Source organism: Schistocerca americana, chromosome 2, assembly GCF_021461395.2.
Source record: "Schistocerca americana isolate TAMUIC-IGC-003095 chromosome 2, iqSchAmer2.1, whole genome shotgun sequence".
In the NCBI taxonomy this organism is placed as follows: domain Eukaryota; kingdom Metazoa; phylum Arthropoda; class Insecta; order Orthoptera; family Acrididae; genus Schistocerca; species Schistocerca americana.
Window position 1 is genome coordinate 899,320,110 of NC_060120.1, and position 13,338 is coordinate 899,333,447.

Here is a 13,338-nt window from a genome sequence, read left to right on the forward strand (position 1 = left end):
GCCGCATTGCTCAACACGTGGGGCGTGAGGTCTCCATAGTACATCGATGTTGTCGCCAGTGGTCGGCGGAAGGTGCACGTGCCCGTCGACCTGGGACCGGACCGCAGCGACGCACGGATGCACGCCAAGACCGTAGGATCCGACGCAGTGCCGTAGGGGACCGCACCGCCACTTCCCAGCAAATTAGGGACACTGTTGCTCCTGGGGTATCGGCGAGGACCATTCGCAACCGTCTCCATGAAGCTGGGCTACGGTCCCGCACACCGTTAGGCCGTCTTCCGCTCACGCCCCAACATCGTGCAGCCCGCCTCCAGTGGTGTCGCGACAGGCGTGAATGGAGGGACGAATGGAGACGTGTCGTCGTCAGCGATGAGAGTCGCTTCTGCCTTGGTGCCAATGATGGTCGTATGCGTGTTTGGCGCCGTGCAGGTGAGCGCCACAATCAGGACTGCATACGACTGAGGCACACAGGGCCAACACCCGGCTTCATGGTGTGGGGAGCGATCTCCTACACTGGCCGTACACCACTGGTGATCGTCGAGGGGACACTGAATAGTGTACGGTACATCCAAACCGTCATCGAACCCATCGTTCTACCATTCCTAGACCGGCAAGGGAACTTGCTGTTCCAACAGGACAATGCACGTCCGCATGTATCCCGTGCCACCCAACGTTCTCTAGAAGGTGTAAGTCAACTACCCTGGCCAGCAAGATCTCCGGATCTGTCCCCCATTGAGCATGTTTCGGACTGGATGAAGCGTCGTCTCACGCGGTCTGCACGTCCAGCACGAACGCTGGTCCAACTGAGGCGCCAGGTGGAAATGGCATGGCAAGCCGTTCCACAGGACTACATCCAGCATCTCTACGATCGTCTCCATGGGAGAATAGCAGCCTGCATTGCTGCGAAAGGTGGATATACACTGTACTAGTGCCGACATTGTGCATGCTCTGTTGCCTGTGTCTATGTGCCTGTGGTTCTGTCAGTGTGATCATGTGATGTATCTGACCCCAGGAATGTGTCAATAAAGTTTCCCCTTCCTGGGACAATGAATTCACGGTGTTCTTATTTCAATTTCCAGGAGTGTATTTTGTGTACGACCAGTTACAAGATCATAATAAGACCCATCAATTTCGCGGCAGTTTTACAAAGCTTAATGGTTTGCCAGATGATGTTTAATCTCGTCAACAAACATCAATGTGTCAAATACCACATATCACATATTTACACTGACATAGGTATATGACGGCAATATTCTAAAATAGTGATGGTATTTCGCAGCAGTTTTACAAAGCTTAATGGTTTGCCAGATGATGTTTAATCTCGTCAACAAACATCAGTGTGTCAAATATCACATATCACATATTTACAATGACGCAGGTATATGACGGCAATATTCTAAAATAGTGATGGTATCTTCTTCTTCATGTTCTTCCTCTTTGTTATGCCCTCTGTAGGAACACAGGCGGCCCCTTCATGTATTGCATTTTCATCTTCTCCTCCCATATCCTCCTCATCATATCTTTTCTGTTCCCCCGCTGTTCTTCCGAGATATTTAATAACGTCTTGTCTGCTCCAGTCGTGATACTCTATTCTTTTCCTGTATTTTCTCTGTCTTTGATCTCTACCGTATTGCTCGATATTGACTTGTTTTTCGGATTTTCTCTCCCTTCTACCTTGATCCCCAATCCAGAACAATCCATCATGAATTCAACAACCCACTTCGTTCCTGTCTTCCCTCTTGTCCTCTCCGTTGTTTCTCGCACTCTTTTCGTCAGTCTGTCCATATTCATCCTGATTACATGCTCCGTACATCTTACCCCTTTCAGTCTGTGTTCTCCTGATATTGTCCTCATGCTCCATTACAATTCTTCAAAAATGGTTCAAATGGCTCTGAGCACTATGGGACTTAAGTGTTACGGTCATCAGTCCCCTAGAACTTAGAAATACGTAAACCTAACTAACCTAAGGACATCACACACATCCATGCCCGAGGCGTGATTCGAACCTGCGACCGTAGTGGTCTTGCGGTTCCAGACTGTAGCGCCTAGAACCGCTCGGCCACACTGGCCGGCTACAATTCTTCCCTAGGTTTTCATATCCATCGTTGACTGTCTCTTTTGGGGTTTAGTATTTTCCTCTGCATTTTTCTCTTTTATTTATCTGGCTATTCTGCACCATATCTTCCAGTGCTATCCTGCCAGCCGCACATACTACCGTATTCCTCATCCTTGTCTTGTAGTGTCCGGTCTTCTGATGGCTAGCCTCATAAACTTCTCCTGTTCCTTGCTGTTATATATTCTCACGGGTATTTTAATTTGCACAGTGCCTTCTGGTGTATTCCAATCCCTAGTAGTACCCATTACATCATAGGCAATCCTCAGTCCTACCCTTTTGCTGTCTTGCTTGGATTGTAGAGTTGCTTCTTTGCGTGTTCTTCTGTCTTACTGTCGCTAACTCGTCCACAATGGTTAGAGAGTCCTGTTGCAACCTATTGTCGCTCTTGTACCCTGTGTGCGCGTGTTTTTTGTATTGCCATTTTCTCGTTGGTTTCATTACTCTGATCACTTCGCCAAAACGCTATGTTAAGCAAAATTGTTGACAATCCAATGCACAACACATGTTACACAATACACAGGTACATATTTTTAACTTCAGTACAACGTTCATTACCTGACAGCAGGACAGAAACTGTATGTCTTGTTCAGCTTATAGTCACAACAGCAGCAGAATGAATGGGAAGCTGGATATACGCTACAAAAGTATGTTTAGTTGTTACAGAGGAATGAAGAAGTTTGTAGAAAGAAATGGAAAGGAGTCAAATCCACACGAGAGACTGGTCAATGTAAAGAAACTAATCGTACGTCCCTGGGAATCGCTACAGCTGCGTCGAAGCAGAGGGGCCTCGTCGGACGCCGTTGTGGATGCGCCGCGGCGCCGGCCGTAATGGCACTCGCCGCCGGAGAGGCGAGTTGTGTAAGCGAGAAGCCTGCCAGCTGCTCAGCGTGGCCACACGGTCAGCTGACAGCCGCCGTCCCCGTTCACGCAGGCGGACACACTTCGGACTCAGCTGCTCGCCGTCTAGGTTGCTCTTTTCTCTCTTCGCGGTTGGCATTCAGACCGAAATAAGGCACACACACACACAAAGTGCACCAAACTTAACACGTAAGTTATTTATCATTAAGGAAGCTTTGTTGCTGGGATACTTCGTAGGAAGCCCGGTGGCAGGAAATGCAAGCTGTTTAGAGGAAGCAGGATAATCTACGGGTAAAAGAGAACTTGGAAAGGTGAATGGGGTGTTGATAGAAAAAGAATTCGGAGAGAATTAAAAAATAGCTCAAATCCAAACGTTTTAGCTGCATTGTAGTAGTGTTTGGCAATGAATTATGGACAGTCAAAAAGGACAAGATTAAAAAACAGTTCGGTAGCTTTAAAATGTGGTAGCGGAGAAAAATATTTAAAATGAAATGGCGTGATAGAATGACGAATGAAGAAAGATCCAGAAAGGGAGGAGGAAGCGAAATGAGACTTCACAGGTTGAAAGGGTATGTGATGTTATTTCGGTGATTACAAAATCGAATCAAGTTTACAAATGACTTGGCCGTCTGAGCCCGCTTACCAATATGATGCTGTGCCCCCTCTGGCCTGGATACATACACTGATTCCGTTGGGAAGGGTGTCATAAAGCCATCATTAGGCACGTTGGCCCACAACTGTTATAACTAGTTCTTGATATCCCGAATGCTGTCGCTGGGACGGAGACTACGTCCGAACTGGTCTCACACGGGCTCTACCGGGGAGAGATCTGGGTATCTTGTTTATACACACACTCTCCGTATATATATGAACACTGTCCTGTTGGAAAATGGTACCATGATACTGTCACATGAGAGATAACACACGAGAACGTAGTATGTCATGACCTGCTATTGTTCACTCAATCACTACCAGCTTTGACCTGAAGTCATATCACACCGCACCCCACATTTCTACGCCAGTAGCGAACTGAAATTCCCAGGTGATATACGATGAATTTCTGGTTAGCGACGGTCCTCGCCAATTGCACCAATTGGAAGTTAATTTGGAACTTTGTGGTAAGGTCTTATGGGACCAAACTGCAGGGGTCATCGGTCCCTAGGCTTACGCACTACTAAATCTAACTTAAGGTAACTTACGCTAAGGACAACACACATGCCCGACGGAGGACTCGAGCCTCCGAAGGGGGGAGCCGCGTTGATCGTGACAAGGAGCCCTAGACCATGAGCCTGCCCCCCCCCCCCCCCCCCCTTGCGCCCAGAGGAAGTTAATGTAATACGTCCTATAGCCGAATGTGAACCGAAGATGAATGTTCACGCACATATTACAAGCTTTCAGTGACATATTGTGGGGTATCAAGGACGATCCTGTTGAACATGCCCATACATCTCATTTGTTCCACCCCCTCATCCTTTTGCGGCCTATTTATGTGGTTCTGCGTTTTTAAGCATCTAAACTCTAATGTTTGGTCCTCATAAAATTGCAGAGGCAACATCAACGTAATGAACGAGATGTCTCCCGTATCTCTGCTTACACAGTACATTGATGTCCAAAATTTAAGCCCGGAAATAAGTTTCGCATCATGAGTCACTGTCAATTAACATAGCTCGATGAAACTTGGATGATACATGGAAACAACTGCTACACTATAATAAAGAAGATTGTTATGGTCTTCAGTCCAGAGACTAGTTTGATGCAACTCTCCATGCTACAATACCCTGCGCAAGCTTCTTCATCTCCCAGTACCTACTGCAACCTACACTCTCCTGAATCTGCTTAGTGTATTCATCTCTTGGTCTCCCTCTACGATTTTTACCCTCCACGCTGTCCTCCAATACTAAATTGGTGATCCCTTGATGCCTCAGAACATGTCCTACCAACCGATCCCTTCTTCTTGTCAAGTTGTGCCACAAACTTCTCTTCTCCCCAATTCTGTTCAGTACTTCCTCATTAGTTATGTGATCTACCCATCTAACCTTCAGCATTCATCTGTAGCTACACATTTCGAAAGCTTCTATTCTCTTCTTATCTAAACTATTTATCGTCCATGTTTCACTTTCATACATGGCTACACTCCATACAAATACTCTCAGAAAAGACTTCCTGACACTTAAATCTATACTCGATGTTAACAAATTTCTCTTCTCCGGAATCGCTTTCCTTGCCATCGTATGTCTACATATTATATCCTCTCTACTTCGACCATCATCAGTTATTTTGCTCCCCAAATAGCAAAACACCTTTACCACTTTGAGCGTCTCATTTCCTAATCTAATTCCCGCAGCATCACCCGATTTAATTCGACTACTTTCCATTATCCTCGTTTTGCTTTTGTTGATGTTCATCTTATATCCTCCTTTGAAGACACTGTCCATTCCGTTCAGCTGCTCTTCCAGATGCTTTGCTCTCTCTGACAGAATTACAATGTCATCGGCGAACCTCAAATTTTTTATTTCTTCTATATGGATTTTAATTCCTACTCCGAATTTTTCTTTTGTTTCCGTTAATGCTTGCTCAATATGCAGATTGAATAACATCAGAGATATGCTACAACCCTGTCTCACTCCCTTCCCAACCACTGCTTCCCTTTCATTCCCCTCGACTCTTATAACTGCCACCTGGTTTGTGTACAAATTGTAAATAGCCCTTTACTCCCTGTATTTTACCCCTGCCAACTTTAGAATTTGAAAGAGAGTATTCCAGTCAACATTGTCAAAAGCTTTTTCAAAGTCTACAAATGCTAGAAATGTCGGTTTGCCTTTCCTTAATGTATTTTCTAAGATAAGTCGTAGGATCAGTATTGCCTCGCGTTTTCCAGCTTTTCTACGGAATCCAAACTGATCTTCCCCGAGATCGGCTTCTACCAGTTTTATCATTCGTCTGTAAAGGATTCGTGTTGTATTTTGCAGCCGTGGCTTATTAAACTGATAGTTCGGTAATTTTCACACCTGTCAACACTTGCTTTCTTTGGGATTGTAATTATTATACTATTCTTGAAGTCTGAGGGTATTTCACGTGTCTTATACATCTTGCTCACCAAATGGTAGAATTCTGTCAGGGCTGGCTCTCCCAAGGCTGTCAGTAGTTGTAATGGAATGTTGTCTACTCCCGGGGCCTTGTTTCGACTCAGGTCTTTCAGTGCTCTGTCAAACTTTCACGCAGTATCATACCTCCTATTACATCTTCATCTACATTCTCTTCCGTTTCTATAATATTATCCTCAAGAACATCGTCTTTGTATAGACCCTCTATATGCGAGTTCGACGTCTCTGCTTTCCCTTCTTTGCTTAGAACTGGGTTTCCATCTGTGCTCTTGATATTCATGCAAGTGGTTCTCTTTTCTCCAAAAAATATCAGCACTCGATACTCCTATGTCGATATCAATATAACAATATATTGGTGAGAAAAAATAGCGCCGATATACATCGATGTCTTTTGGGAAAATATCGGTATTTCAATATATAAAAATGGTTCAAATGGCTCTGAGCACTATAGGACTTGACATCTGAGGTCATCAGTCCCCTAGAACTTAGAACTACTTAAACCTAACTAACCTAGGGACATCACACACATCCATGCCCGAGGCAGGATTCGAAACTGCGACGGTAGCGGTCGCGCGGTTCCAGGCTGAAGATCCTAGAACCGCTCGGCCACACTGGCCGACTATCAATACATCAATATTCTATCAACAGCCCTAATTCAGCAGCTGCGGTGTGAGTCCTTTTCACCAAAAGGCGTCCTTTTCACCAAAATCCATATTTGATGTCTGATTACCTATGGCTTTAGCTTGTATTAAATTTCTGAAAATTAGAGATTAATATGTTAAACATGGTAAAGTGAAATTGAAATTTTGTGCAGCTGCCCGTTGATGTTAATTTTGCTGACAAAAAGTGTTAATAATGTGTAGGCCCTACAGTATTGTAGAAGCCACTCCGTAGTTCCTGTTGTTGTGCTGTCAGTTAGTTCATCTGTCCGTTACGAAGCGAATGAGGAAGCAGTTTCTCGTCTATCGCTACCTACAGGTCAGAAAGACAGTTTCATGATATATTTGAGCACACACTGAGCTGACAACAGCCGTGGGATAGGGGTATCACATATACAGATGGCGGTAATATCGCGTACACAAGAGATAAAGGGGCAGTACATTGGCCCAGTTGTCATTCGCCGTCAGGTGATTCATGTGAAAAGGTTTCCGGCGTGATTATGGCCTCACGACCGGCCTTAACAGACACTGAACGCAGAATGGTAGCTGGACTAGACGCATGGGCCATTACACTTCAGAAATCGTTAGGGAATTCGATATTCCGAGATCGACAGTGTCAAGAGCGTGCTGAGAATACCAATTTTCAGGCAGTTCCTCTCACCACTGACAACGCAGTGACCGGCCACCAATACTTCACGACCAAGAGCAGCGGCATTTGCGTAGAGTTACAAAAAATGCTAACAGACAAGCAACACTGCGTGAAATAGCTGCAGAAATTAATGCGGGATGTACGGCAAACGTATCCGTTAGGGCAGTGCAGCGAAATTTGATGTTAATGGGCTATGACAGGACCCTAGACGACTGGAAAACCGTCGTTTGGTCAGATGAGTCCCGATTTCAATTGGTAAGAGCTAACTGTTAGGTTCGAGTGCTGCTCAGACCTCATTAATTCATGGACCCAAGTTGTCAACAAGGTACTATGCAAGCTGTTGGTGTGTGAGATGTGCTTACGCGGAACAGACTGGGTCCTCTGGTCCAACTGAACCGACCATTGACTGGAAATGGTTACAATCGGTTACTTGGCGACCATATGCAGCCATGTATGGACTTCATGTTCCTAAATAACTGTGGAATTCTTGTGGATGACAATGCACCTTTTTACCCGGCCACAATTACTTGCGATTGGTTTGAAAAACGTTCTGGATAAGTCGAGAGAGTGCTTTGGCCAGGCAGAATGGCCAATATGAATCCCATTGAATATTTATGGGATATAATCGAGAGGCGATTTCTTTCGCAATTATGGACGGCTGTAGAGGGAGCATGGCATGGCTGAATATTTCTGCAGGGGACTTCCAACAACTTATTGAGTGCACGCCACATCGAGTTGCTACACTACGCCGGGCAAAAGGAGGTCAGACACGGTTTTCGTCAACTGAGTGTATGAGACGTATATGTCTCAACGTTACTGTCATAAATACATTGTACAATGTACAAAGTATTTGTGTAATGGATGTAATATGTAAGGAAGACATTGTTTATATATTCGTTTTACAAACTGTAACTTCCACCACATTGTCAGGCCTTAATGCTACTATTTAAAAACAATGTAATTATTGGTAACTTATGTAATCAGTATCACAGTCTAAGGCCGGTATTACACAGTATCACAGGCTAAGGCAGGTATTACACTATCAAATTTCTTTGCCGAAGAAGTTATGACAAATATTTTTGTCAAAGAAGTTCGGTGGTGTAATAGGGCACTTTGTCAAATCTCGTCTGTCATCAAATGAATCTGATCAAATCTAGGGCCTTGGTCATAAAAGTCTCTTGTCTTCTGTTCACTGCAATGTGACATGTTACCACGTGGAGCGCTAGCATCGTTGCAGCGTTCTGTCATCTGTAGTGTGTTTATGAAAATGGCCGGTAAACACAATTTGTGTGTACCAACAACTACAAAATTAATAGAGACGTACGAAGCTGATGAGGCTCTTTACAACGTGAGGCACCCTGAATACAAAAATATATTAAGAAGATTGGAGACCTGACCTAACCTAACCTAACCTATCCCTCTCCTGTAGCAAGGAATCGGAGCGTTACTGTGAGCCTGCCTTCTGCAGATATAGCAGTTCTTAAGTGAGTATTGTGCTTTGTGATATGAGGATACATTTCACTGAGAAAATACTGAAATGTATGCTCATCCGTTCTTAATTAACTTATGTACGACTTGACGTCCTCCACTACAAGTCACGTAACAAGTTTTGTTGAATTCTTTTATCTTCTCGTCGTAAAACCCACGGCTTCACCCAGGTACGTTTCCTTTCTCTCCCCCGCTTCTCTTCCACATGTGCACATAGTGCAATCGTGGTACATGCAACTGCTGCGGTTATTAACAAGTTGTTGTCATCAGCCATCTTGAACTTTGACGAAAAATATGATAACAGTGCAATACTCCTTTTTAGCGCCACGTCAGTGGTTTTTGTCAAATAAATTTTACGAATATTTCATCCTATCTTTGATCAAATCTTTGACAAAGAAATTTGATAGTGTAATACCGGCCTTATGAAATAGTTATAACAGTAATGATCTTTTAATGTTAATTTAGTGTCGTGACGGAAACACAATCGAATACTTTTGTCTTCACCTCTCAGAAAATTTCATTTCACCCCTCAGGGGGTCATTATCCCCGGGTTGGAAACCACTGCTGTAGAGCATGTTGTGTTAAAACACCGGTATACGGGCGAACGTTGTCCTGTTGGAAAACACGTCCTGGAATGGTGTTCATGAATGGCAGTACAACAGTTTTGCAGTCAGGTTGCGTGGGATAACCACGAAAGTGCTCCTGCTACCATACGAAATGCAGCCCAGGCGTTGGCTTGAGGTCAGTGGAGTGCACGCAACAAGGCTCGAAGTAACCGATCTGTAACAGTCCTTTGTGTCACTATGATGTCAACCGCTGCTGAAGTTGCTGCTGTAGATGCAGTACGTACGCCGAACGCGATGGTCTTCCCTCTCGGAAGAGCCACGTGGTTGTCCGGAGCCCGCTCATCTTGAGACCGTACCTTCTCGTGACCACCTCTGCCAGCAGTCATATACAGTGGCTACATTGCTGCCGTCTTTCTGCGAGATTGCAGAAAGAACGTTCAGCTTCTCGTAGCCGTAGTACACAACTTCGTTCAAACTTAATGAGCTGTTGATAATGGCGTCTTTCTCGCCTTAAAATCTTTCTTGACTAACATCAACTCACCAGGTCCAGTCACGAACCTAACTAACGCTCACGACCGTTACAGTGTGTATTTAAAGCAAACCTGATTTTCATCCTCATCGTGGCGCTACTGGTGCCACTCTTATGCGACTTGTGAGAAACTTGCATAGACATCATCTTTCAGATGCAGCAACTTGCATACGAACTTTCGTTTATGTCACACAACTTTTTCTTGGTGATGTCATGTTATTGCCGTCAGTGTTTTTGTAGCAAGTAATACAACGCAATGAGCAGAAGAAAATAGACATTCAAAACCTTTTGTAAACATTTATAATAGTGTCTCATATTGCATACTGCATGTAATTTTAGTATTGTTACAGTCATTAATGAGTTAATTACCTGCTCACACAGACAACATAGCACCACTTCTAGCAGTTACAGTGTCACAAAACTGGGGACGCCGACGGTGGCAGAAATCTCAAATAGTGAAAATTTGACACGAAAGTATTCTGTATGGTGACGACTTTTAATGATCAGTACTTGGGGACTGGTGGCCAACTTACAGTGCCCTTACTATAGACATTGTATTGGGGGCTCGTAATACACTAATTTATGTAGGTTACCTATTAATTATAAGATCGGTGCCTATGTGGCTCAAGATGTCGTACTGGCTCTTGAGCAAAAACATTTGAATAACCACTGAGCTAGTGAATGGTATCGGAAGTTCCACGAGGCGTTTCACGGATGATGTTTTTTTATCTACAGAAGTCGCAACGCTAGAAGACAAGTGAATCGCAGGGAGACCAGCAGAAGATCGATGGCTTATGCAGGGACTAGCAATTGACGCTCAGCAGAAACAAATGTAACGTATATCGCATTCTATTCTATCGCTTGAGCCTTGTCCCGCGCTTACGCAGGGTCAGCCATCGTTAATCCGATTTGGCATGTTAATGTGTAAGGGGTGGCCGGATGCCCTTCCTGCTGCCACCCTGTACCCCACGGGACGGAATTAGTGTACCCCAACTGCCTGCGCCGAGTGTAATCCATGGAATAATGCGAAAGTGTTCAGATGTCTGCAAGCCATGTAACTGAGGCGGAACATGGGGACCAGCCCGCTATTCACCTACCAGGATGTGGAAAACCGCCTAAAAACCACATCCAGGCTGGCCGGCACATCGGCCCTCGTCGTTAATCCGCCGGGAGGATTCGATCCGGGGCCGGCGCGCCTACCCGAGTCCAGGAAGCAGCGCGTTAGCGCTCTCGGCTACCCTGGCGGGTATGTAACGTATATCGCATAAATAAGCAAAAAGATTATTGTATAATTTCAGGATTGCAGAACAATCACTGGGCGCATTTACATCAACAAAATATTAGTGAGTTTATATACAGAGCGACTTAGGCTGGAACGATCACATAAAACTAATCACAAGCAAGACAAATTTCAGACTGAGATTCATTGGAAGAATCGTCAGGAAGTAGTAGACAACCCACACACGAGGTAGCTTAGAAAATCCTCGTTTGACCAATACATGAATGATGTTCGCCGGTCCCGAATCCGTACCACATAAGAGGGGGTTGGGTTGTTTGGCGAAGACCAGACAGCGAGGTCATCGGTCTCATTGGATTAGGGAAGGACGAGGAAGGTAGTCGGCCGTGACCTTTCAAAGGAACCATCCCGGCATTTGCCTGGAGTGATTTAGGGAAATCACGGGAAACCTAAATCAGGATGGCTGGACGCGGGATTGAACCGTCGTCCTCCCGAATGCGAGTCCAGTGTGCTAACCACTGCGCCACCTCGCTCGGTACCACATAAGAGTGATAGAGGAAATAGAGAAGTAATTTTTGAAAACGGAGAACAGCGGTTCTTTTACTACTTTAAAATGAACATAAACAGCCTTTTTATAAGGTTTCTGGTTTCGGTCTGTTTTAGACCATCTTCAGACGTCATACCATAAACTTGAAATCAGAGAGATTCAGGCTCACGGAGAGGCTCACCAACAATCGTCTCCCTGCGCACCATTAGTGGCTGGAACGGAAGAGTGGGGAAGTGGCAGTGGTACACAAAGTTCCTTCCGTCACACACAATAAGGTAGCTTGGGATGTATACACATAGACCTAGATGTAAAAAGCCGCCTAAAAAGGAGAAGTTCCAAAGGAAAGCACGAAAGATAAATCGGGTAAAAATAAACTGGAGATATCACAGATCGAAATCACCCCACTGGCGTCCCACAGTTGGATACGGGCAACGCAAGTTTCCGTCAGACGTTGATAGCGGGTGTGCAAAATCTGGCAGACCCAATGGTGGACGCTAACTGAGCCACGTCTTCAGCAGCTCCGTACCACTACTGCCCTCTGCTGCCGCGATGTATGACGGTCGGCGGCAGCCACCCGGCCCATTCACAACGAGGGACGGTCCAGTCGCAGCCCAGTCGTGGCCCTGCCTACAATTCTGTAGTTTGGAGACACTACGTAAATGACGTAGTAAACGGGGATTACGGGTAGTATTAGTAGCACTGGCAGGAAAAGAAACAAATGAATGTGTGAGAGAAACTGTGAGCCGACGGCTTCTATTTGGTTTTTGTTAGTTTGTTAGTTTGTGTTGCACATGCTTAGAGCCGCACATCCTTCAGTGTCAGTCCACTGTGTATTGTATATCCCTAGAAAATATAAATTGCATTTTATAAGTAACAAAAATTAGCTGATCACGCTTTTATGTAACCAAAATAGTTGCTTTTGATGCAAAAACATCAAAAATCTGTATCATTATTGTTGTTATTTTTTACTCAATAGAACGTTCTTCACCATGATCGAAGACAAGTGTTTCCTGTTATTACTGATAACTGTGAAAGTTGCTTATAAATGACAGAGATATGTTTTATATAAGCTCTATGAAGTATTGAAGCGATGGTTGATATTTATTTGTTTCGTGATGTTGTTTAACTTCACCCATATATTTCCGGAAATCTCGTTTTCCAGAGCTATGTGATAAATTTTTCACAACAACATCCCACTGTTTCACGTAACAGATCTACAAGTTTCGAATAAACCTGAATTAAACAATGACAATTTTGAGTTCGCTGTAAGTACTGTTTATCTTCAAGTAACAGCAGGAGGATAACTTCGTAGAACAAAAATGTTCCATAGTTTACGCAGCGCTTTATATATCGTCACTCAGTTTCTAGACGGTTCATCAATTCCGGTTTCTGGGGGAACCTAGTGAGATACTGATCGCACATACAAACAGAATGAAATGGGGTAACACCCGATAGGTATGCAACACGCCTAGCGAGCAGGTAATGCAGTTACGATCTTAACTGACCGATTCTAATAGGAAAACTACCGTCGTCTAGGGTTTGTTATGACAGTCTAACTTAGCCCAAGGACGTTTTACAACTCTAG